We start from the raw sequence: 26177 nt of genomic DNA, 5'->3' as shown, positions 1-26177 counted from the left end.
AGAAATAGAGGATAGATCTACCATTCTGAAGTCCGGATGCACAGTTTGTTTTCTTGGCAATTCTGAAGTTGTGTTTGCTAAAAATTATTTTTAAAAATGGACATGTTATATAGGAGAGAGATTTTAGGTTACAAGCCAGTGTGATGAGCAGAGTTGTAAATCGGCTAGTGACTATTTATTTCTCATATGATATTAGCTAGCAGCATATTTATTAATTGGATTAAGGGGAATCATGGATCTTATTCAGTTCTAATTTTACAGAGATTTAATACATGTAAATTACCCTTAGGTCCAGAAATATATCATTTACAGGAATTTGAGGAAATTCACCAAAGTTCTCAGGAATGTTCTTACCATCTCACATTACACATGTCTTGGGGTTGGAACTTAGAGGTTTCCTTCCCTATGAGGAATTATCTGAGCTATTGCTAGCCTGGACAGAACAAGTACATTGTGAGATAGTCCTGCTACAGAGCCTGATATTCATACAGATTACTAAGTGCCCTCTGTTATCATACAAGTCATGCCTCATAAATTCATAAATTCCATGTTTCATTTACAAAAAAATTATCCAGTCATGTCTAGTATTACCTGTTAAAAGCATTTTGTATACAGAATTACTGAAATACACCTACTTTTCCATGAATAATATTAATTCCCCTTACGATCCAATGATGAAAATCGGGGGAACTGTTTATTAGTGTAAATAGACTTACTGAAATTCTTTCACTTGTTTTGGTACTTCAATCAAACAGAAAAAAAGAAAAAGAAAGAAAAGGAGTAAGTGGCTTTATTACTGCAGTTAATTCTTTCTTTTATAACAGAGAAAACCCTTATCAGTGCTGAAGAGTCCGGAGGTAAACAGTAATGTTTTACCTCCTATGTTTCTTAAAACTACTGTCTTATATTGACTTGAATTACCTCATTTTTCTTATCTTCTCATATACTTCATAAAGCTCCCTTAGAAACAATGTCTTTCTATCTATCTATCCTTGGATGGTCTGTAACTCACTATGTAGAGCAGTGTAGTCCTGAACTTGTGGTATTATGTTATCCTCTGTCTCGTCAGTACAGGTATTATGTGTGTGAACCACCATATTGGGCCTGAGTTTGTTACTCTCCAAAATACATCATCTATATTAAAATTCATCATGTCTCAAACAAAAGGTTAAGATTTCATGCATGATAAAGATGTATGTTGAATACTTCTCTTGTACACAAAATTATTTTTCTGGATAATGCAAATAGTCAAATTGATTCTATTTATTTGACAGTAGACTTTTTATTGTATATAATTTTATCGTTGTAGTTGTCTGTGTACATGACTTAGAACTTTGGTTTCTGAAGTGTGTATAGGTGAACCTCTTATAAAATATATAAATAATAAACATCTTATACAATAAGTGTCAAACTATTGGAACTATGGGTTTCTTCATAGTATTTCACAGGGGCAAATCTTTGCTTACATTTTACCTCTATCAAAACTAAAACTAAGGGAGATAAAAAGATTGGAGTAGCCACCATCATTCACAGCAGAGGTCCCAGGAGTCTGAGTGATCCATGGAGGACTGGCAGGATGATGTAGTGCCAGAGAAAGAATCTACAGAGCCCACAGTAGCTACAGAAAAACCATAAAAAAAATAAAGTACAAATAAAATGCAAGTTCATGTGAAGAAGCCTTTAAAAAGTAGTATCACAAAACTGGAAAGAAATATGGTGGGGCAGAGCTGCCTATGAAGGACAGTGATTCTAAACCCTTTGCTGCTGCTGTTCAGCCGGCAGGCTGGGAGCGCAGGTGGTGACTGATAATGGATCTGTTGGCACCAGTGACAGGGAGATGTACAGCAAACTGGCTCTCCTCAGAGACACATTATTACTGAATAGGGCCAGTCCTAGGTCCACTGGCTGGACCCCAGCATGGAGTCACTGGAAGCCAAGAGTATGTCTGAGGCTTTCGCTATCACTAGACACAGGTAGACTTCTGTAGTCTTTGCCACTGCAGGAGGTCATGTTAGTATTTGTGGTCTGGGTTGCCTGTCATAGGAAATCATTTTGATATGAGTGGCCTGTTCTGCTGCCGAGAAGTATTGGGGTCCATAATCCTGCTGCAGCCGGGGTCATGGTGATGTCAGTGGCACATTACCACTTAAAGCCATGAGAATATCCTTCGTCTGAACTGCCACCTAAAGCCAAGTTAATATTTTTGAGCCTTACTGCCACCTGAGGTCATGTTGGTGTCCAATTGCCAGGATTTCACTAGAGACCATAATGCGGTCCATGGCTTGTGCTGTAGTGCAGAGCTTATTGATGCACTGTCACCAGAGACCATATTGAAGTCCGTGGCACATGCTGATGCTGGAGACTATGTAGATATCCATGATTTGTGCTGCAGCAATAAATCATGTGGAATTGCATGATCCCTGCTTCCTCTGACTGCAAATCTCAAGGAAGCTGCTCTTGCAGTGATATCCTTGACTACAGACTGACAGCTCAGAGAGAGGGATATAGAAGGCTTTAGGGACAATCATTAACCAACCCCACTCCTCCCCCCAAAGTGTAAGAGACAGGAGACCTTCAAAGAGAACTATTTAAAATTATGGTTAAAAGCTTGGCAGTGGTGGCACACAAACTTTAATCCCGGCACACAGAAGGCAGAGGCAGGCAGATTTCTATGAGTTCAAGGACAGTCTGGTCTACAAGAACGAGTTCCAGGACAGGCTCCAAACCTACAGAGAAATCCTGTCTTGAAAAAAAGAAATAAAAAAATCCTTTATGGCAAGAATGATGAAGCAGGGCTTTTAACAATCCATGGTTTCTGGCAGGGTTGTGGGTTGAGAGGACTCACTTTTTCATAAGGGGCTGGCTACTGGAAATTTGACCATAAACAATGATTATATGGGCAACACAATTTGGACTTGTGAGTTTTTTCCTTCTTTTGTAGCAGGGTGGGTCACAATGTCAGAGGGCAGGGACCTAGGATGACTGGGAATTGAACTGAATTGATTTGGGTGCATAATGTGAAATTCCCAAATAATCAATAAAAATATTATGTTTAAAAAAACCTCACCAAAAGTCATACTTAAGAAAATAAACTCAAGATGGCAGCTGTACTGTGTCTGCATGTTTCTGAATATAGATAGATGCTACAGAGTGCCACTGCTTAGAGCAGGCTCCTGCCTGCATGCAGTCTCTCACTCAACAGTGTATATGCAGATTCAGCCTTAGCAGGCAACAAAAAGCTGACACCTTGATTTCATATGAAATTATGTCCATGCCATTTGTGGAATTTTTTTTATTTCTTTTCTACAAGAAAATGTCATCTCTGGCACATTTAAATGGTTTTTAGTGTACCAGTAATTCATTTAAAAAAAATCCCTGAGGTTTAAGACATCAGAAATGATTATTTCTTTCCTGTTCTATAATGTGTTCATTAGAGCAGCCTGCATCTGATTCCATGGTCACCCTTGAAGGAAGTGTGTGTGTGTGTGTGTGTGTGTGTGTGTGTGTGTGTGTGTGAGACTGCATGAGTACTAGAAATGAATTTAAATGATCAATTATTTCTTAATTTTATTGATTTTTTATTGAGCTCTATATTTTTCTCTGATCAATTATTTTAAGAACTTAGCAAGACTCAAAATTTTCAACAATTTTTTTTATTAAATTTATACATATTATTCACATGAAAAATGAAATCTGCTCTCTTAAGCACAGGATACAGGATATTATATGATAATCTTAGTGGCCACCATGTAATTATTTTAAACTCAGCGTTAATTTTATATTCATAATGGATTTACTATAATCAAGAATTGAAAAAAGTTCCTTTTGTGCAGGATGGCATATGCACACTTGTAGGTACTGATACACTTAACATGTACAGTCAAGATATTAAAAAGTAAATATAATAAGAGAACAAATTTAAGGCCACTGTAACATATAACAGTAGCTTGTTACTTTTATTTTATTTTCAGTTGCATTTGATTCTTAAGATATTTGCATTTTTATTTATGATATAAATTTCTACTCAGTTATCTTGCATATCACCATAGAACCTTCATCTGGTGATGGATGGAGATAGAGACAGAGACCCACATTGGACCACTGGACTGAGCTCCCAAGGTCCAGATGAAGAGCAGAAGGAGGGAGAACATGAGCAAGGAAGTCAGGATGGTGAGGGGTGGGGACTGATCTAATGGGAGCTCACCAAGGCCAGCCACTGGGACTGATGGAGCATGTGATCAATCCGGACTCTGAATGTGGCTGACAATGGGGGCTGACTGAGAAGCCATTGATAATGGCACTGGGACTTGTTTATACTGCATGTACTGGCTTTTTGGGACCATAGTCTGTTGGGATGCACACCTTCCTAAGGCCTGGATGGAGAGGGGAGGGCCTTGGACTTCCCACAGGGCAGGGCACCCTGACTTCTCTTAGAACTGGAGAGGGAGAGGAGGGGGAGTGGGGAATGTGGGAGGGAAATGGGGGGATGGGAGGAAGTGGAAATTTTTAAAAATAATAAATAAATAAATAAATAGAAAAAGAAATTAGATTTGAATATGAAAGCATTTCATATTTAAGTTTATAACTATAAATAGTTACAAAATTATCATGTATTAAGCATTGCATGGGTTTTACACATTCTGTTTATGACAGATAGCAACCTTCTTACTTTGACCATACATTTATAAGCACTCACAAAGTTTTACATTTTGCACAACATTAACCTGGTATCTTCTTCTTATGTTTGTTACCCCACCACAGTGTTAAGGTGGCTACATTCTTCTCCATATTCATCCAAGTCCGTAATGCTTTGCTATAGGTCATTGGCAAAGCAACCATGAAAAGGGTCCTTCTGAAATCTTGAGGTAAATAATATTACCATCTATTAAATTGTTTCTTTCGAGTATTTACTCAGGGCTTAACAGTCTGTATAATTGACTGCTTAGGTTCTAGCACACTCAGAAAAATAATATTAAATACATAGGTGGCTAACACTCAAATGGAACAATGACAGAACTCTTATGATAAATTCTGTCTTACGTGTGTTTGAAAACGTCACCATATACTTGTTTTGGTTTTAAATGAAAACAGCACATTCAATCAATTCTGAAGAAAAAAAAACACATGTGCAATACAAACACAATGCTTGAGTCAGAATGTTCCTCCTCTCATTCAGGAAATTTGTCAATTTCCACTTTTTTTTTTTACATCTCTTTCTCTCCAACTCACAAAACTTTCTAAACAGTAAATGACAGTTAGAATAGGTCAGAGTGCATTAGCTTCAATATCAGTAGAGGAGATGCTCAGGATCAGGAAGAGGAATGCTGTGAGCAGATACTCTCACCAAAACCTCTCAGAAGATAGAGTGTGGAAACTTTAAAACTCAAGACTGAAATGTGTGTTTATTTTTATATCTGGCAGTGCCAAGAAGTAGATCATGATTCTAAATGAAGTTCACTATATTGTGCCCTAAGTGGAAGAAAATGAACTTTTTTGTTATTTCTACATTCACATATAACTTGAGTAATTCAAAGGCATTCACAAGAGTTCAATTGAGTTGTTTTGTCTTTTAGACCCTAGCCTGGGAGAAGATAAAGATATACTTACAATGCCTACACTGAAATGATCCCAACAATTAAGATCAACTAAGCAAGCACATAGACAGGACTCATAGACAGGGCAAACACATATGCACACAATGACAAGCTCTCCATGGGTTACAGTGTAATGTGCTACAGGGTAAGTCCTTTAGGAAATGGGATTAGACAATATCAAATATAGGAATGATTTTTTTTGTTTTATGGATGAATCTCTTTTTTAGCTTTGAAAAGTGGTTGCCTGATTTTCTACACATGGTCTAGATATGTCTGGTAGACTTCCTGATTTCCTGATTATGGTCTCAAATTGTCATGCTAACTCCAGGTTAAATTTCCTAATCAAAAATCATTTTTCAAGCCTGGCTTGACTACATGACCACACCCTTTGGTATTCATGGGGCTTTGCCCTCCTGTGTCTTTTAGAGAAAGAACCTTGTGAAAAAAATATAGTCATTTCTTTCTTCCCTGCTGCTATAGGAACATGCAGAATTCCAATAGTGCTCATATGAATGCTGGGCTCATCCTAGTCGACAGAAAAGCAGTAGTGAGCAAATAAGTAAAAAGGTGGCGCTGTACCCATGAGCAATTATCCCAGAGTTCCCATTAACACGCCTGACCACCTGACATCTATTTGATAGGATCTTTATAAGCACCCATCATTCATTGCCTGGTTGATACTAAAATGATGAAATTTGACTTCTGCAGCTTTTCCATATTAATCTCTGCTTGAAGTCCTTCAGAATTGACATGTTCCTCCCTATTGTCTGCCTGCCTTCTTCATTGTTCTCTTTTCCTTGCTTTCCCTTCAATTTATATAGCCTCATGTGTCCAGCATTGACTTCAAATATTAAATAGTGATAGACTCGAATTCAGTACCAGACAATGGTCATAAAATCCTGAATCTCTGGCCTCCATCTTCCTCCCGGGTAGTAGGATTTCAAGTATGTGATGCCATGGTAGATTTGCAGAGGTATTTTCTCCCATATTGTCATGTGTGACTGTATCAGTGTGTGTGTGTGAGAGAGAGAGGGGGGGTGGGAGAGACAGAGAGAGAGAGGGGGGGGGGGAGAGGTCTATGTGTGTTTGTGGTATATGTCTGTGTAGAAACCAGGGAAGGCTGTCTTGTGTTCTTCTTGCTATTCTTTCATTACCCTTGAAATAGGTCTCATCACTGCACATGGAGTTCATTTTGTTCCCTCCTCACTTCAAACTAGTGCCCTGAAAACTCCTTCAATTCTCTTGTGAACCCTTCCTCAGATTTTGGAAAGGGGACGTGCTTGGCTTCTACAGGTGCTAGAGACCATACTCAGATCCTCATTCCTGTCCTCAACTTCAGAAACAGATATTCTATCTTTTAGCATGATGGCTAGATGGGCAAATGGTTATCAACTCACTCTGGATTTACCGAACACCCTTTCTGAAAATAACATGTGGCAAGGACAGGCAGAGACGTGACTTAGTGAAAAAAGGAAACATACTGCTCTTGCAGAGGTCCCATGTCAAACAACATACAGCCATGCATAACTCCAGCTTCAGAAAGTCTGGCATTTCTCGTTAGCTCATGCCTGCATTCACTGGTGCATGCACACATGCGTGCACACACACACATACACACACACACACACGAAAATAAAATAATTGGTGTAAATACATAAATAAGTTGATAGCCCAATGTTTGTATACACATTCATAACCACACACTCATAAAAAGGGCCACCCATATACAAACATTTCTGCACACACACACATAAGTACTTTTAAAAGAATCACCAGAAGAAACTAAAAATGGATGTTTGGGATTGGATTTGGGGGAATATAGGAAATAAAAATCTTGAGAAAGAAAACCACAAAACACCTGGAAACATATATTAATATCTTCTATAATAATTTATTGACAGCAATGAATTGATATGTGAAACATTAATTCCCCTAGATAACAAAGCAGAGTTAAAGACAACCCCAGTTTATAAGACAAAGAAATATTGCAGGTTAATTTAAAAAGTAAAGAGCTATTTGAAGATCATCATGGGATGCTTTTACATTCCTCCCTTAATCCCAGAAATGAACAGACCTTGAAGAAATAATTCATAATTGTAAATTCTATAATATTCCAGGGACATGACTAAATTTGCATACATCAACTCAAATAACTAGATGGAGCTAAGCCAAAAATAGATTGAAATAAAAAAAGAAATTGGTAAATTCATAAGTAATTCAGGAAAGTTTAAAATTTATATTTTAGTAATTAATAGATAAAGGAAACAAAATGTTTAGTGTGCAAAATATTAGCATAATTAACCTGAAGCAATAAGAAGATTTTATATATATATATATATATATATATATATATATATATGCATTTAAATGACAGAGCCATATTCTTTGAAGGCCCACAAGCAAAATGAAAATGGAAAATATATTAGGTTTCAAGTGCATTATAACAAATTTAAAAACTATTAGCATTATATAGCCCCATTTCTGTTTTCAGTGAGATTAAATTCAAATAATAAAAGGATAATGTAAATGAGGAAATAATATTAAGAAATTAACTCCTTAGTAACTTAGAAGTAAAGGAAAAACATATGCAAGTGAATTGCATTAATAATATCAATATTTTTATGGAAAAGATAATTTTCTCATACAGTCTATCCTGATTATAGCTTCCACTCCCTCTACTCCAGCCAGTTTCTCTTCATTTTCCCTACCTACCTCTGGATCCACTTCCTTTCTGTGATTAGAAAAGAACAGACTTCTAAGAGATAACCAAACATGCCAAAATAAAATAAAATAAAGCAAAACCTATCATATTGAAGATGAACATGGCAACCCAAAGGAGTAAAAAAGTCCCAAGAGCAGACACAAGTGTCATAGACCCATTTGCTTGCACAATCAGGAGTACATAAAAATACTGCTAATCTAGTAGCTTTAATCTATATGCAAAGGACCTGGTGCAGACCCCCATGAAGAAGAGGCACTGTGCCTCTTCTTCAGTCTCTGTGAGCTTATGTGTGCCTTGCTTTCTACATTCAGAGGGCTTTGTTTTCTTGGTGTCCTCTAGCCCTTCTGGTTTTTACAATCTTTCTGTCTCTTCTTCCTCAGGATTCCTAAACTCTGAGGGAAGGAATTTGTTGGAGACCTGCAATAGACTCTTCCTCTTCATAATGCCTGGCTGTGGGTCTCTGCATTTGTTCCCATCTGTTGCCAGAGGAAGCCACTCTGAAGGGAAGTGGATAAGACACCAAATCAAGATCATGCCAAAAGATCATTTGGAATCCTTTTATTGATACAATTTTTTTTTTTTTTTGGAACAGTACTGTTTGGTTTTACCCTACGTTTCTGGGATATCTAGTCTCTGGTTCTTGGTTACCCTAGCAGTATTGAATATGGGTTCCTTCTGATAGAGTGGGCCTTACGACAAATCAGACGTTAGTTTTCAACTCCCACCAGTTCTGTGCCACCATCACCCAAGCACAATTTTTAGGTATGACATATAGGTTTTGTGGCTGGGTTTGAATTCGCAGGTGTTTTTTTTTTTTTTTCAGTAGCCTGAAGAGTACTTTACTACAACAAAATGACTAGAATATATGAAGCGAGGGTCTATATAAGCTACCAGCTCAACTTTTACATGTTAAATGAGTTGTGTGGACATTATCCTCAGCGATGTGGCTGCTTTGTCAGTTTGCAGAAAACAACCCTTTCTCTCGGTTACAGCTTAAGTTATTTGAAGATTTCTATGATACCGGTCCGGCCAATAACTCAATTGGATGCAGTCAAGTCTTGCTACTGGAGCCTTGCCTGGCTACAAGGAATGGTTGCATCAATTTCCTTATTTCCCATTAGTAGAAATCCTCACTAGGTTTACCTTCATAGACTACTGGGATTTTCTACTGTAGTAGTTTTTGTTATTACCCTCCAAGTGCCCATAATTCCAGTTGTCTCTCCCTGTGGTATCTTCCTCCACTCTAACCTTCCCCAACCTCTCTGGGTGTATGAATTATAGCTTGGTTATCATTTACTTAGCAGTTAATATCCACTTACGAATCAATACATAAGATATGTGTTTTTCTGTTCTGGGTTACCTCTCTTGGAATGATTTTTTTCTAGTTGCTTCTATTTGCCTGCAAATTTCATGATGCCATTTTTTTAACAACTGAGTAATACTTTATTGTGTAAATGTACCACATCTTCTTGATTCATTCTTCACTTGAGAGACTTCTATATTGTTTAAAGTTTCAGGCTATTATAAATAAAGCTACAATAAATAAGGTTGAGCAAGTCTGATTTTAGTAGGTCACAGTGTCCTTTGGGTATATGCCCAAGAGTGGTTTATATGGGTGTTGCGTTAGATCAATTCTCAACTTCCTGAGGACTGACTATCTTGATTTCCATAGTGACTGTACGAGTTTTCACTTCCTCCAGCAATGCTGGAGTTTCCCCCTTTCTCCACATACTCACCACCATGATTTTAGCCATTGTGACAGGTGTAAGATGCAATCTCAAAGTAGCCTTGATTTGCATTTTCCTGATGGCTATGGTTGTTGAACATTTCTTTGAGTGTTTCTCATATATTTGAGTTTCGTCTGTTATAATTCTGTTTGAATCTGTACCCTATGTTTTAACTGGATTATTTTAGATTTTTTTGATATCTAGTTTATTGAGTTCTTTATTATTTTGGATATTTGTCATCTGTTAGAAATTAAGTTGGCAAAAATCTTTTCCTATTCTCCAGGCTTTCCTATTCTGTAGGTTGCTGCTTTCTCTGATTGATGATGTCCTTTGTTTTACATGAGATTTTCAGTTTCATGGTATCCTGTTTTTTATTTATTGACCTTATTGCCTGTGCTATCAATGTTCTATTCAGAAAGTTGTCTGCTATGCCAATGCATTCAACACTATTCTCTTTAACTGCCCTTTCCTTGTGATCAGATTAATAACTATATTAATTGTCATCATAGAACCTTCTTCCAGTAACTGATAGAAACAGATGAGGAGATCCACAATTAACCACTGAACCGACCTCCTAGAGTCCAGTCATAAATAGAGAGCATAATATGAGCAAAGTAGTCATGAGCAAGATGGGTAAGCCCACAGAAATGGCTGACCTGAGCTAGTAGGAGATCACGGATGCTGGACTTACAGCAGGAGAACTTGCATAGGACTGAACGAGGCACTCTGAATGTGGGTGATACTTGTGTGACTGGGGAAATCTGTGGGGTCACTAGCTGTAGAATCAGTATTTATTCATAGTGCACAAACTGATGTTTGGAGCAATTCTCTGTGGAGGGATACCTTGTTCAGTCTAGATACAGGCAGGAGGGCCTTGGTTCTGCCTCAAGTGATGTGGGAGATTTTGTTGACTCCCCATGGATGGCCTCATTTTCTATGAGGAATGGATGGGGAGTGGGGTACAGAAGTTGGGGGATCAGAAGGAGGAGAGGAATAGGAAACTGAGATTGGTATGCAAAATAAAAAAAGATTGTTTAAAAATAAAATAAAGACTATTTCCCATCTTCTGTTCTATCAGGGTCAATGTATCTGGTTTTATATTGAGGCCTTTGATCCATTTGGACTTCAGTTTTGTGCTGGGTGATAAAAATGGGTATATTTGCTTTCTTATCAATGGGATATGCCAAGATTGGCCAGCACAATTTGTTGAATTAAATTTAAATAATCAAAATATTATTATAAATGAGGAGTGAGAATTGAGAAATTCACTCCTTAATAACTAGAGGTAAAAGAAAAATATATGCAAGTGTATCACATTAATAGAATCACTAGCTTTAAGTATACAATTTAGACTAAGACAGAGTTTACTTTTATTGTAAAATTATAACAAAATATTTAATATCTTTTAGTGGAAAACCTGAATAAATGTCTGGAAAGATGGTGCAGAGTATAAGACAACAGATGAAGCCTGGCAATGGTGACACATGCTTTTTTTTTTTTTTTTTGATTTTTTTTGACACATGCTTTTAATCCCATCACTCGGGAGGCAGAGGCAGGCAAATGTCTGTGAGTTTGAGGTCAGCCTGGTCAACAAGAGCTAGTTCCAGGAAAGGCTCTAAAAAAGAGAGAACAGATGAGGTGGAATAAGAATTTGAATTAAAATCCTAAGAACCAATGTAGAAAGTCTGTGTGGCTGTTCTCACTATGACCCAAAGCTGTGGGGACAGAGAAAGGAAGATCTCAAGTCCTCAAGAGCCACATAACTAGCTTTGATGAGAGATAATGTTTCAAAGAAATAGAGTACATAATGATAGATCAGGACATTGGAAATCTTGCTTTGACCTCCATAAACTTGTGCACACCAGAGTGATCACATTCACATGTACAAAAAGCACACAGAGATGCACGTGCGCGCGCACACACACACACACACACACACACACACAAATATATTTCCCAGAAATGCATAAGCATGTATGGTCAGCCCATTTGTGCTAGTTCTCCAGTTGTTCCTATTCCGGACAGTCCTGGATGTCTGTGTTATTGTCATACCCAATGTTCCACAGTCTTCCTTTGTGCTGTCTATCCAGTTTTTGGGGGGACCTTTCTCTTTGCCTTATTCCTTGAAGTGTTATCTTCATGTATCTGCTGTCATTCATTCTTTTTTACTTTGATTTTTTATTGATTTTATTGAGCTCTACATTTTTCTCTGCTCCCCTCCCTTCCTTTATCCTCCCCTTCAACCCTCTCCCATGGTCCACATGCTCCCAATTTACTCAGGAGATCTTTCCTTTTTCTACTTCCCATGTAGATTAGATCCATGTATGTCTCTCTTAGGGTCCTCACTGTTGTTTAGGTTCTTTCAGATTGTGAATTGTGGGCTGGTTTTCTTTGCTTTATGTCTAAAAGTCACTTATGAGTAAGTACATATGATATATAAATACAAGTGTTGTTTGTCATAGCCAGAACTTGGAAACAACCTAAGTGCCCCTTGACTGAAGAATGGATAAGGAAAATGTGGTACATTTTACTCAATGGAGTACTACACAGCAGAAAAATAATGACATCTTGAAATTTGCAGGCAATTGGATGGATGTAGAAAATGTCATATTGAGTGAGGTAACCATGACCCCAAAATACAAATATCACTATTTTTATAACATGGCCGATGTTCATTCTTATAACATGGCCTAAGTATCTCAAACACCACCATTGCAATATCTTGTAGCTTACTTTCTGCTCTAACTGGAGATGTTTCTTAATGGCACCATTGTGCGGCCTCTCTATTCATGGGACACCTAGAATCTTCCTGAGACATGTCATCTCAAACACACTCAGCTGCTGTTCTGAGAAACCTTTCATTGTCCAGGTTTTAGAGTTGTAAAGAAGGCAGCTCAGGACAAGTGTCTCATATGCTTGTAATTTTGTTGTTGTCGTTATGTCTTTTGCTGACTAAACCTTTCCTAGTGTCTGGAAAGCAGCCCTAGCTATATCTATCTGTCTCTTGATGTCTGAAATAGATCCCTCTTTTGAACTGAGTTTTCCTCCCAGATAGACAAAGTGGACTGTTTGCTTGAGGTTTTGATTCTTTATGACAATGTTAAAATCCTTGTGTGCCATTCCCATGCATTGTATCTCAGGCTTTTCGATGTTTACTTTCTTACCAAGGTTTTCACTGACTTCCACCACTCTATTTACCATGGCCTGCAGCTCATTTGGACTCTCAGGAAGAAGTGCAGTATTGTAGGTAAAATGCTAGTTATTGATTTGCACACAACCTATGTGCACACCTAGCTCCTCATCCTCCAGGGCTGTTGCTATTATTAATTCCAGGAATATATTAAAGAGTAGTGTAGAGAGTATGAATCCCTGCAACCTTCCTATGATTGCCTTAAACTGATCATGCAGCTCTCCCAAACTTTGACTGATGCAAAAGTATTATTATAGGTATTTTCTAATAGTCTTATAATTTTCCCTGGGTACCTGTAAGGCATCATCGTTTCCCTAAGTAATTTCATCCAAATGCTATCGAATGCCTTCCTGAAGTCCATGTAACAGACAAATAAGTCTTTTCCAAATTCTTCGTATTTTTCTCGCAGTTACCTCAAAATAGAGATCAAATCAAATGTGTTCCTCTTAGCTCTGAATCCGCACTGGGCCCCTGCTATGACTTCTCTGTTCTGCCTTTGATCCTTTGCAAGGTAATGGGGAAGACCTTACAGCTATGGCACAACAAACTAATGTCGCTGTAATCTGAGCAGTCCAGCTTGTTTTTCTTTTTATGTATAAGAATTATGGAGCCGGGCGATGGTGGCACACGCCTTTAATCCCAGCACTCGGGAGGCAGAGGCAGACGGATCTCTGAGTTCAAGACCAGCCTGGTCTACAAGAGCTAGTTCCAGGACAGGCTCCAAAGCCACAGAGAAACCCTGTCTTGAAAAACCAAAAAAAAAAAAAAAGAATTATGACTGAGTGCTTCTATTCCATGAGGATCACTTTGTATTCCCAGATCTCTCTGAAGAGTCTGAGAAGTACCTCAGCCCCTGAGCCCATTGTAGCTGCTTCCAGCTCCTCCACCGTGATGTCATCCTCTCCTAGGCCTTCCTGCATTTTGCTCTCTTGTTATTCTCCTCTATTTCACTCCTGTCACTTTTTAATATTTCCTCATCATCTCTGGTGTACAAGTGACTACTGAAGTGTTTCTTGTTGTAGTCTTCATTGACAACATTAGGGTCATGGCATAGGGAGGGCATCCAAATATTGTCTCCATCTTTGCTTTACTGCCCCTGGTTCTGTTAATAAATGGCCTTGTCCATCTTTAATCACCTGAATCTAAGGAGCATATTTGGCAGTTATATTTGATAGCTTCATAAACTATATGTGTTTTATTGTGGAGTCTAGCCTCTTTGACCTCTTTGCATATACACCTTGTATATAGAGCTCTCCATCCTTCTTTGCTTGTCTTTTGATCTCCCTGCACAGATAGTTGTAATGTTTTGCTGTTTTCAGAATGCCTCTTTGTTTGCTCTTTAGCTTCCATCTTTCTTCTGCTGGGTTGTTTGTCTCTGCAGTAAGCCATTCTACTGGTTTTGCCCTTTTTGCATAACCAATCATCTGCTTTGAAGCCTCCGGTATAGGTCTTTTGATTTTCTCCTATTTGCTTTCTATATTTGTAAAGGGTTTTTAATAACTTCCCTCACCTTTTCTTCAGCAGTTTTCTTATACTCTCTCCATACAGGGGGTTCATCGGTTGTTTACAAACGGTCTTCTGGTTCATCTTGCCTGGCATGCCGCTCCTAAGTTTCTTGGCCATAACAAGTTGGTGATCTGACCCAAAGTCAATACCAGGAGATTACTGGCTGCTTTGAATGCTAGATAAGAGTTTTCTGTTGACCAGAATGTGGTCAATTTGGCTGTATGTTTAAGGTATTCCCATGTACAGCATCTTGATGATTTGGCATGCTTGAATTTTACATAGCAGAGTTCATACAGTCGTTCCCCTCTATCTTTGGTTTGTCTGAATCCATATGTTTCCATGATGCCATAGTCCATTCTTTCTCTGGAACCCACTCTTGCATTAAAGTTACCCATAATGATTACTATGTCTTTCTTATGCACCCTGCTGACCTCGTTCTGTAGATCTGTGTAGAAACCGTTGATGAATCATCTTCTGCTTCCACTGTTGGCACATATACCTGTATGATAGTTACTGGCTGTGTCATGTGAACCATGTTTGAAATCTGGCTGATATAATTCAGTCACTTACAGGTCTGTACCCGAGCATGCATTTCTGAGTCAAAATGGACAGCACTAAAGCTACACCTGCTGCATGGTTTTCCCTCCACCTGAGTTTATACTCTTGCATCCGTTTACTACACATTCTTGTGTTCCTTCCGATGCATTTCTGTCGGTCCAGTGACATCCTACCTGAAGTGACTGAGCTCATGTATGAGCAAGCCAGTTCCCCAGACTAATTTTGGTGTTTTCACATCCCAGTCCCTATGTCATAACTCTTTTTGGCCTGAGGAAGTGCAGTTCCTGCCCATTTCAATCAGCTGCCCTCCCCGATTTTGGCTTAGGACATGGAGGTACTGGGGCACTATCAGGTTCTGGGACTTTAACCCCAGTGTTTCTGTTGAACTTGTTCCATATTGAGTTTCATGCTCTGAGTTGATAAGGACAACTGAAAAGGTGTATTCCTCTCTCTCTCTCTCTCTCTCTCTCTCTCTCTCTCTCTGTGTGTGTGTGTGTGTGTGTGTGTGTGAAATTGAAATCAATTGTAGCACAATTAATAAGCAGGAATAGAAAGAAAAAGGAAGAATTTTAAAATGTATATAATGGATTGCTTTAGTTTCTATATGATATTTATCTAGGTTAAGAATGAGGAAAATGAGATTTATGACCTTGTGTTTTTTGAAGTACTATTAAGTTTTAAATATGTAGAAATATATTTAATCAAAAAAGTGAAACTTATTTTTGGAACATATGAAAAATGCTTGCTGTCAAGGTGTTTAAATCACAGTAGCAACAAAATAAAAATGTAAGAAATGAATCTAGACTAAGGTAAGGAAAGGCCATTCATGCCTCTTAAGAACTGTGCAGGCTAGAACCCCCTGACCATCGGGAGCACAATATGTCATTCATAATGAGCTTCCACAGCTATAATTACCAATCACTCTCATTTCCATTCAGCCAGAAAGACACTCTGAACTATGAATCTGTGTTTTTAATCTTAATCTGATGGTCAATTTCATAAACACTTGTTCATTATGAACAAGTCATTCTCCAACATGTATGTGCACTTCTTCAAGTATGTTTATGTATATATAATACACACAAATGCAGACACACACACATATATATATATACATTATATATATATAAATATATATATATATTATCACTTAATTCTGGCTCTACAACATCAAAATAAAGTCTACATCAAAGGATCTATAATTGAACATTTTTTAAACTTTTCTTAAATATTATTCATACTTGAATGTATGAATAATAACACATAAAAATTTAAGGCATTTTGGTCAATTCATGAAGGAGAATTAGCATTTTTGACTTGACATTAGGTCAATGATTAAATGGGAGAGCATCAACTTGCTTAAAACTGACTAAACTTTACAGAAAATAGCTGTGTAAAGTACTGTATTACATGTTTAAACTTGTTATCTAAGAAATACATTTAATCCATTTTTATAACAGAGAGTTGTGATGAAGGTATACTTTCATAACAAATATCAACTCATCTCAGAAACTTTATGGTAAACAGAATAAGTGCAAGGAAAATAGTAACTACAAAGGAGGGGATATTAAAACAAAATACAAAATTCCTTAATAATATCATGCCTAAATTATTAAAATTAAATTATGATAGAAATCACACATTTGGTTCAAAGAGTTTGTTATCCAATTGAAGTTTTCTACAAAGTATTTATAGGGAAGTAAAATTAATTTTACATTTGGAAATATCATGCTTTCATCAATGAGTGCAGTAATAATAAAACAAAATGTACACATGGTCATGTGGATAAAGGTAGGACATTCAGTGCTTTTGAGAGAACCAAGAAGCAATGGTGAAGTATCTCAGACTCAAAAGAGTAGAACTGTAACTGTGAGAAATTATTTTCTCTGGTATGAGAGGGCAGTGAGGAAATTCATTCATTTGACAATCACAGGGAATGAAAGAGAGAACCTACCAAAGCAGAAGGTCAGAGAAAAGGAAGCAAAGCCCCCTGTCTCCACTCTTCGCTCTCCTCCCTCGATTTGAATCTGCAGATGACCCACCACTTCAACAACTCTCCTGGAAAGCAGAGGGAGAAGATCACCCAGAGTAAAAATAAATAAGAAATGCTCCGCAAAGGATGGAATCAGATGGACACCTTGGTGTTGATGATCTAACAACTCCATGATCTGACAACTCCGTGATCAAGTTTTCCACAGCATAACAATGAGAGCATGATATGCAGACCAGGGAAGGATAGGGATATTGCTGAGTCATGTAGCAGGTGAAAATGACTCATAAAGAGAATGTGAGGACTACTTAACAAGAGTCACAGGAATTGCAAACAATATATTAGTTGAAAACACTAAATCACTCCACCATTGTCAACTGGAAATCAAATCCCTCTGCTCTGCCTTTTACTGGTATTTCTGAGACCAGATGTAATTGCATTTCCAGAGGGCATCTGTCTCCCCATCACACCGCCTCAGCTTTATAAACATAAACAAGAGCCATAGTATTTGCTCCAGCTTTCTTTTCACTCTTTGGTTTATACAACCCAACATTTTTGATCCCCTGTCCAGCTTTCCAAATTTTCTTTCTGTTTCTTTAAGCTTGCTTTAAATAGTGATTTTAGGCAAAAATCTTTTCTAAGACATGTTTAGGTCTCTGGCCCACAGAGATTATTCTGCAATTCAATTGCTCTTATAGTAAGAACTGCACAATGTATTACTAATCGATTTCTTAATGTTTATAAGTATTCATCTTACTTCACATCCTGATGCAAAATAGAGACATAATTTTCCTCTTATCTTTTTATGTGCCCTTTAATACATAGCATAAATCAAAATTAAAGCACCATGACACAGTTAAATACATATTCTTAAGAAATTATATACGTTTAAATTAATTTTGCTTTTAATTTCATTTAACTAAGGTATAATCTGATGCTAAACTAGATTTTGAATTTGTAGGAATTGAAGTTCAGGTAGGGAACAGCATTCAACTCAACTGAAGAGGTGATTAGTTGAGCAGAGACTATAGACATCAAAAACTCATTTCTTTTGCTATGCCTAAAACCACAGGAAGAGTAGTCACGTTCCTTAAAATTCCTGAGGGCCAGAGGTTGGATGTTGCAGCTCAGAATACATATTATATTGCTAACCTGTTAGATGCTCATTAAGCTCACTGAAAAACTGGCTCTGGAATTGGATTGCCCCATCTTGCTTTGGACATTTATGCTTAGCATCTTCCAGAAGCACTGGTCCTGAGTCAAGCTGGCCTCTGGTTCTCTAACTGGTAGAGGTAGCAATGAGCTATAGTTATTAAAACCTTTGGAACAAGAAGTTGGGAATGAGTCATGTTTATGGATTCTGGAGGAGTTGGAGGAAGATAATAGGATGAAAATACATGGTGTATGTATACAAAATTTTCAAAGAATATATTTTAAAAGCATTATCACTGGGGAGAATTCTAAGAGAGGCACACATATATCTCCCTGAGAAGGAGAAGTAGACAAGATCTCCTTAGTAAATTGGCCACTTTTGAGGGGTTAGTAAGAAAGCAGGAACTAAGGAAACTCCCAGGAAACCTCAAGGATGACCCCAGCTAAGATCTAAGCAGTAGTGGAGAGGGCAAGCTATACTTCCCTTCTCCTGTATTCAGACGGATGACTACCATAATTGTCATCATAGAACATTGATCCAATAACTAATGGAAGCAGTTGTAGAGATCAACAGCTAAGTACTGAGCCAAACCCCTTGAGTCCAGTCATAGAGAGGGAGGAAAGACAATACAAGCTAAGAGGTCAAGACCAAGATGGGGATACCCACAGAAAGAGCTGACTCAAACTAGTGGGAGCTTACTGACTCCGAACGTACAGCTGAGGAAAATCATAAAGACAAACTAGGCCCTCTGAATGTAGGTGACAGTTGTGTGGCATGGACAGTTGGTGGGACCACTAGCAGTGGAACCAATATTTATCCCTAGTGCATGAACTGACTCTTTGGAGCCCATTCCCTAAGGAGGGATACTTTGCTCAGTTTAAGTACAGGGGGAACTTGTCCTGTCTTAAATGATGTCACAGATTTGTTGAATCAGCATGGGAGGCCTCACCCTCTCTGAAGAATGGATGGGGGTGGGGTGGGGTGGGTAGAAGGTAGGAGGAGTGAAAAGACTGTAGGGAGAGAAAACTGGGATTTTTATGAAAGATAAGATTGTTTTAAAAATAAAAGATTTTTTAAAAAGTATTATCACAATATAAAACATTTTGTCCATGAAAAACATTAGAACATAAATTATACCCATCCAAGGTTGCTATTTTTTATCTCATAATATCAATATTCCTATAGTGGAAATGGGAAACCAGAAATTCAGCAATAGGAAATCATCCATGGAGAGGCAGATAGGAGCCACTTTTGGGGACTTTCTGAGTCAGAAATTCTGCTTGGCTGCCTCAACAAAGAGTATAATTCTGTTCATATTTGTAATTCCCAATCTTAAGGGTACCTGTTGTTTGTCCGTTCATGGGGGCACCTGCTGTGTGTGCTGTTGCGAACATTAGATAAGAGATTTGCTATCTACCTACTGATTCTATGTGTTACTTGTTATTTATTCCTTTTCTTTTGTTTGTGTTATATTTAATACATTAACTCACTCAAAAATCAAACATATAAAACAGATATATTTGGGGAATGCTCTAAAATCTAAAGTGTCTAAGGAGAAAAATAATGGCCTGATCTTTCTTGTTTTCATTTTTTTCTGTGATTGTGTTCTATTATCCTTTTATAACATTAAAGAGGAAGAATGTCCCTGGTAATACATATTTTAGGAACTGGATGTTTGGGGCACAGATTGGGGAAGAGAACAGGGAGAAGCAGTGGAGCAAAAGAAGTACATTAGGGGTTGACAGCTAGTTTATTTCTTCTTGCTTTTCTAGCCTGAAATTAATTCAAGTAAGTAAAATAAATTCAATTACTTTCTCTAGCTCATCCAAAGTCCAAAAGGATTTTATAGATCCTATGATTTTATTTTCACAGTAGCATGTCTATAGAGAAGTACTCTCATTTCCACTGATAGAATGCCTGAAGAAGTTATCTAAGGCTGAAAGTTCTCAAGCAAGAATTAATGTTTAGTGTGTGCTTTGGGTTTATTTGACAATTTTGTTCACCAGAGAAGTTGACCAGCTACTCATATTTTCCATAGACAAACTATAGTTCACATCTGTCTAGGTCTTTATAATAGCCTTTCTATTGATGGTTACCTAAAATGACACTAAAATCCTGATATCAAAGCAGCAAAGAAGGTTTGACAATATGTCTTCCTCTAAGCATCAAGAGGGAAATAAAGATGAAATAATTAAGTCATATGTACAAACTTGAACCCCAGAAAGAAAATCACAAATATTTATTCGCTGTAGATTTTGATATTCTTGACTTATCTGTAACCCCCAACCTTGTTGGTTAGTCCAATGTCAAATGATATGAGGTAGAGTCACCTGAAAGGAGGAAACCTTATTTGAGAAAATGCCTCCAAATAGACTAAATTATTGATGGCAGAAGGCACTGTGGATGCTTCCATCCCTGGACTGGGGTCCTGGGTTCTATAAGACATGAACCTGAGCAAGCCATGGGTAGTAAGACAGTAAGTAGCCTCTTTCATGGCCTCTTTATCAGCTCCTGCCTCTGGGTTCCTACCCTGATTCAGGTTTTGCCTTGACTTCCTCAAGTGATAGGCTATAATCTCCAAGTATAATCCAAATAAATATTCTCCTTCCCAACTTGATTTTTGGCCATGTCCTTTCATTAATAAAAACCTTAAGACACAACATTCAATATTAATATCTTCTCTTCTGAATTCTGGGTGGCTCTTTCTATGGACCAGGTAAGTATGTGTTCTAAACATAAGCAATCAATTATTGATCTTAACAGAGAAGGTGGCCCTTGCAGACCATTTTGTCAAATAAGTCAAATTCCTCATTGCACATAAAACAAGGTGTATGGTTGACTAGTGTGCCACAGTCTACCGTGAAAACCATCTCAAGGTGGTTTGCACAAAGCAAACACAGCTACAAACAAAGCAACCCACACAGTATATTATCCTCTAAGTTCATCTCTTCCAGACAGTAATTTTTTTTCACATTTCTCTGCTGGACTGATCCCACAAGAACCACACCCGGCAGTCATCATGAAGCCAGAGCATCAGAGCCTCAAGGCACAGAAGAAACACACACAGGTGAAATCTGCAAAGGAGGAGAGGGAATAGTCAAGAGAAAATCAATCTTTGTGGGACCGGACTAGGTTTCCTGACTGTCAATCTTAGGAAAGATGGATCAAAAATTTGGTAAATCAGAGCTTTATTTAAGGTATGCATCTCACTTAGAAGCAGGATAGAGCTAAGCATCTTTCTTCTTCATTATATTCTGAGTAAAATGACCATTTCAGACTCCACTTTTGATCAGTAATCCCCCAATTCAATTTAACAGAGCTTGCTCAGAGGAGTGCAGGTACTGTCAACTGAAATAAGAAGTGTTACAGGAATCTGGAAACTCCTGGTCCTCAAACCAGGCTCAAATAGGGAAAATTTCAAAATAGTATGGTGAATAAATTTTTTTCCTTCTCAGTATTTTTTAAATTTGTATTATTATATGGGAAATACAGGAAAATACATTTGAACATTACACAAAAATGGGAAAATATAATTCACAAGGTTATTAAGTATAATACAATGTAGTTCTATGACTTTTAGTATGCAGTTTAAGAAGTAACAATTCTGAAGTTGTTTCATTACCTGAGAGTTTGAACCACTCACACTTTTCCAAAGTGACTTAGAATTTGATACCTACTCACCTCATGTAGGCCTTATTACCATAGTTACAACTCTTTACAATATAGAAAATCTGTCTCTGTGTTATTTTATCCTTTATAAAAATAGCTTTTAGTTTGTCTCCACTATAAGTTAGGTCTTTTGTATATGACTCTAAATGAAAGACTACAACATGTTTTTAAAAAAGGTAAATCCTTTATAGACACTAATTTGTCTTGTTATGTATGTATAATCATGTGAGCATGTTGAAAGTATTTGAAATCTGTACAAAGACTGCTAAAATTGATTGCACTTTATTTCATCTCTTTAGGATTATTTCATAGTCCAAGCCGTTTTTCTTACTAAATGGTGCTGTGAGTCTCAGTGCTTTTCTTTAGCACATTTCCATTCAACACTGCCTGTTTGGTCTCTGTCTCCTTCGAAGTATTTTTAGGGGTCAGAATCCAGTCACACTTTCAAAATATACTCTGATAGTCACACATTCCAATGATGTGACATGTTTGCTACGGCAGTTTCTATCACACACAACAGTTCATGTTAATAAAGGGTTCTGACTCTGAAATTCCACATCCTTAATTATTAAAATAATTTCAATATTTATTCCGATTTCAATAAATAATATAGATTTTTCTAAATAATTGTAATTTATAATAAATATTAAAATAATTTAGATGTCTTTTGGAATATAAAGACTTATTAATAAAATAATGTACTTTTGCCATGAAGAGTTATTGTCTTTCCTTAGCTTGACTTATTTCTAAGGAACCAGTGATTCATATTTAATTGCGTTGACTACAAACACTTTGGAAAGCATTTAGATCATCCCAAAAGCTTATAATCATTTTTCCTGTATTGTAAAAGTGTGAAAGTTGTTGACCCTGTCTGCAGAACTTTACCTCTTTATTTTATCTTACTTCACACTGAAGAATTACAACACTGAGATAATTGTTTTCAATTTTCCATTAAAAACTATCAGAGTTGTAAGGACTCAATCCATTTTTTTCACCCAATTACACAGCAGACAATAATAACTAATGTGTATTTTCACAAAAATGATAAGTATAAGTATGAATTTCTAAATTTTTAAATAAAACTAAAAAGTAGATAAAAAAAGGAAAAGTAGAAAACTTAAGAGCATCACCTGCGGTACAACTGTAAGTTTGACATGCAACATACAAAATGAAAATCAAAACTGGAATGCATACACACATACACAGACATGCACAAAATGAGAGGAATGTCTCAGACATATCTCCTTATATTTGCTGAAGTTTTATTATCTCCTGAATAATTAAAATATTTTCAATGTCAGTTCAGTATTGATACCCTGAGACTTATAAATTTTTCATTTCAGAAATTTTAGGAAACAAAATCAGGACTTTGCAGAATAGAATATGCTCAATCAAAGAATATGTTACACCTGTTTTTCTTTGACTGGTAATAGATTACTTTGTTATATCAACTGCTTACTTGCTGCTAAAATGCGATATTTGAACATGGAAAATAATATGACCCTTTATGAACAGGAAAATGATAATAAAATATGATAACATAAGTGCTCTCACTCCTGACTATCCTGATTTGCATTGTTTGAATTCTATATGTCCTTAACACCATACAGAATAGTGGCTCCATTTTCAGACACCCTTGTGATTAAATTATAGCCAATATAATGTAAGGTATTTGTTACGAAGTGTTTAGGAATGCCTTATGTCACAGAGTGTGTACAAACTTTGTTTTCTCCATTTATATTTTTCTTCATTCTATTCTGTGCTGTAAGAAAAATAACACTTTCTTGAATCATGTTAACAAATCAATGTTGTAGAGATATTCCTGACTCAGTCATGAGAAATTTACTGTAGAGTCCTGAAACATAACCTGATAGAAGTTAATTTCTATATTATTTGAGCCACTAAAATATTTGTTGAACATGTGACTAGTAAACAGCACACTTTCTGAAATTATAAATCCTCTAACTATAATTCTGTAATTGTAGGGCTAGTAAATTTATTATAAAAATGGTAGTAAATAAAAAGACTTCTGTTTTTGCCAGGTATTCCAACTGTAGAAATCTATAACTTCGTGTCTAAAAATCTGAAAGAGCCAAATAAATTTATATCAAAAATTGAGCCATAGGAAGGAGCTTGAAAGTTAGCGAAAGGGCAACTGATAATTTCCTCCAGAAATTGTAAGCTCACTGAAAAGAGTTGGCTAAAAGATCCTGACTTTTCCAAGACTTAGTTTATCCTTTGACATTAAAATAAAGTCTTGGAGTTCACCTGGTTTGTAAAGGACAGAAATTCATTTGAACCATAGTTCTAGAAATTGATAGATAAGAAAGAAGAGCAATGGATTCTGGAAAGATGCTTCCTGTTTTGTCAGCCTATGGCAGAAAGGATGAACATCAGTATTTTGTGCAGAGATCAAAGCAGAGAGAGAATCACTCTCATAATGAATCTGCTCTTGCAATATCACCACTCTCCACTTCATTATCTGTTTATCAGAAAGAGTTCTCATATCTTAATCACCTCATAAAGACTGCTCCTACTAGTAGTGTTACTATGACAATTAAATTTCAACACATATCTTGGAGAGGCTATCCAAGGGCCTGTACTTACTGTCTTAGGAAGCTCCTTTATTTATTACCAAGGTAACCTGTGTTAATTAGCAAAATTGGAATGGATAAAGTTTTTCATATAAAAGACCAGAAGACTTATACTTGAAATCAATAAAAAATGGTTAATAAAATGAACGGTTCATTTTCATCATAATCATAAGAAAATCATACAGATTGGAGAGTACAAAGACTGTTTTCAGTATTTTTGAGTCTGTTTTGTTTGGTTTTTACTGCTTTATTGTATTAGGTTGTGAGTACCATTTTGACTTTTGGTTTGTTCATATTGTGACTACAATCAAAGTAAGAGTTATTGGACATTTTCTAAAATGATCTACCTCTTTGTTGTTGCTTTTGGTATATGAATTTGTATTCATTTGTAAATTAAGAAGCTTAGCATGAGACTAACACTGAAAAGTTTTGAACCTAACAATAATGACAAAGTAGGTATATGGACATAATGTTTTATAACAGATCGTATAGTTTGTTCAATTAGCATGGCTAATATTTTATACTTGTGGAATAATGTCTCTTGTCCATCCCTACCCCTTTGTGCAATCACCATTGTTTTATACAATTTCATAAACCTGGTTATCTTAGAAATTACATATAATTAGAGCACATGATATCAGCCTTTTTATTATACTTAACATGCTGCCACCCAAGGGGAGCTATGCTGTCTTAAATGGCAAGATTTCATTCTCCATCCCTCTTCCTCATCATTCTCCTCCTCAAATTAAAATTGGATATGAGAAATCATTACTTTGTTTATTGCAGCTTTGTTCAGACGAATCAAGATGAAAAATCAAACCAATGTCCTTCACTAAATGAGTAGATAAAGTAAATGTGATACAAGTAAACAATGAAATAATATAAATAGATTAATTTCTTCCCCTTTTTTCTACCTTTTTGTTAGTAGGCAGATATACAAGGAGTCACATCATAGCTTGTATTTAAAAATAGATTCTCCTGGAAATTAGAAGCAAACAAGATTGCTGGGTAAAAGTTGGGAGCATGGGGGTGGGGGTAGGAGTAGGGGTGGGAATGGGAGAAGGGGAGAGGGGGAGAGAAAAGGGAGAAAGGAAAGACTGGAGAGAGCTTGGGGGAGTGGGAGGGTGGAGATGAAGGAAGGGCAGATATAGGAGCAGGAAAGAAGATATCTATATTAAGGAAGCCATTTTAGGGATGGCAAAAGACTTGGCGCTACAGGGGATCCCAGGTATCCACGGGGATGTACCCAGCTAGGTCTTTGTGCAGCAGAGGAGAGGGTATCTGAACTGGCCTTGCCCCACTATCACACTGATGATTATCTTGAATATCACCATAGAATCTTCGGCCGGCGACAGATGGAGATAGAGACAGAGACCCTCATCAGAGCAACAGACTGAGCTCTCAAGGTTCAGTTGAATAGCAGAAGGGGAGAAAAGATGAGCAAGGAAGTCTGGACTGTGAGGGATTGGTCCAC

This window comes from Arvicola amphibius, chromosome 5, assembly GCF_903992535.2.
Source record: "Arvicola amphibius chromosome 5, mArvAmp1.2, whole genome shotgun sequence".
Classification (NCBI taxonomy): Eukaryota; Metazoa; Chordata; class Mammalia; order Rodentia; family Cricetidae; genus Arvicola; species Arvicola amphibius.
This window is presented reverse-complemented; position numbering follows the sequence as displayed.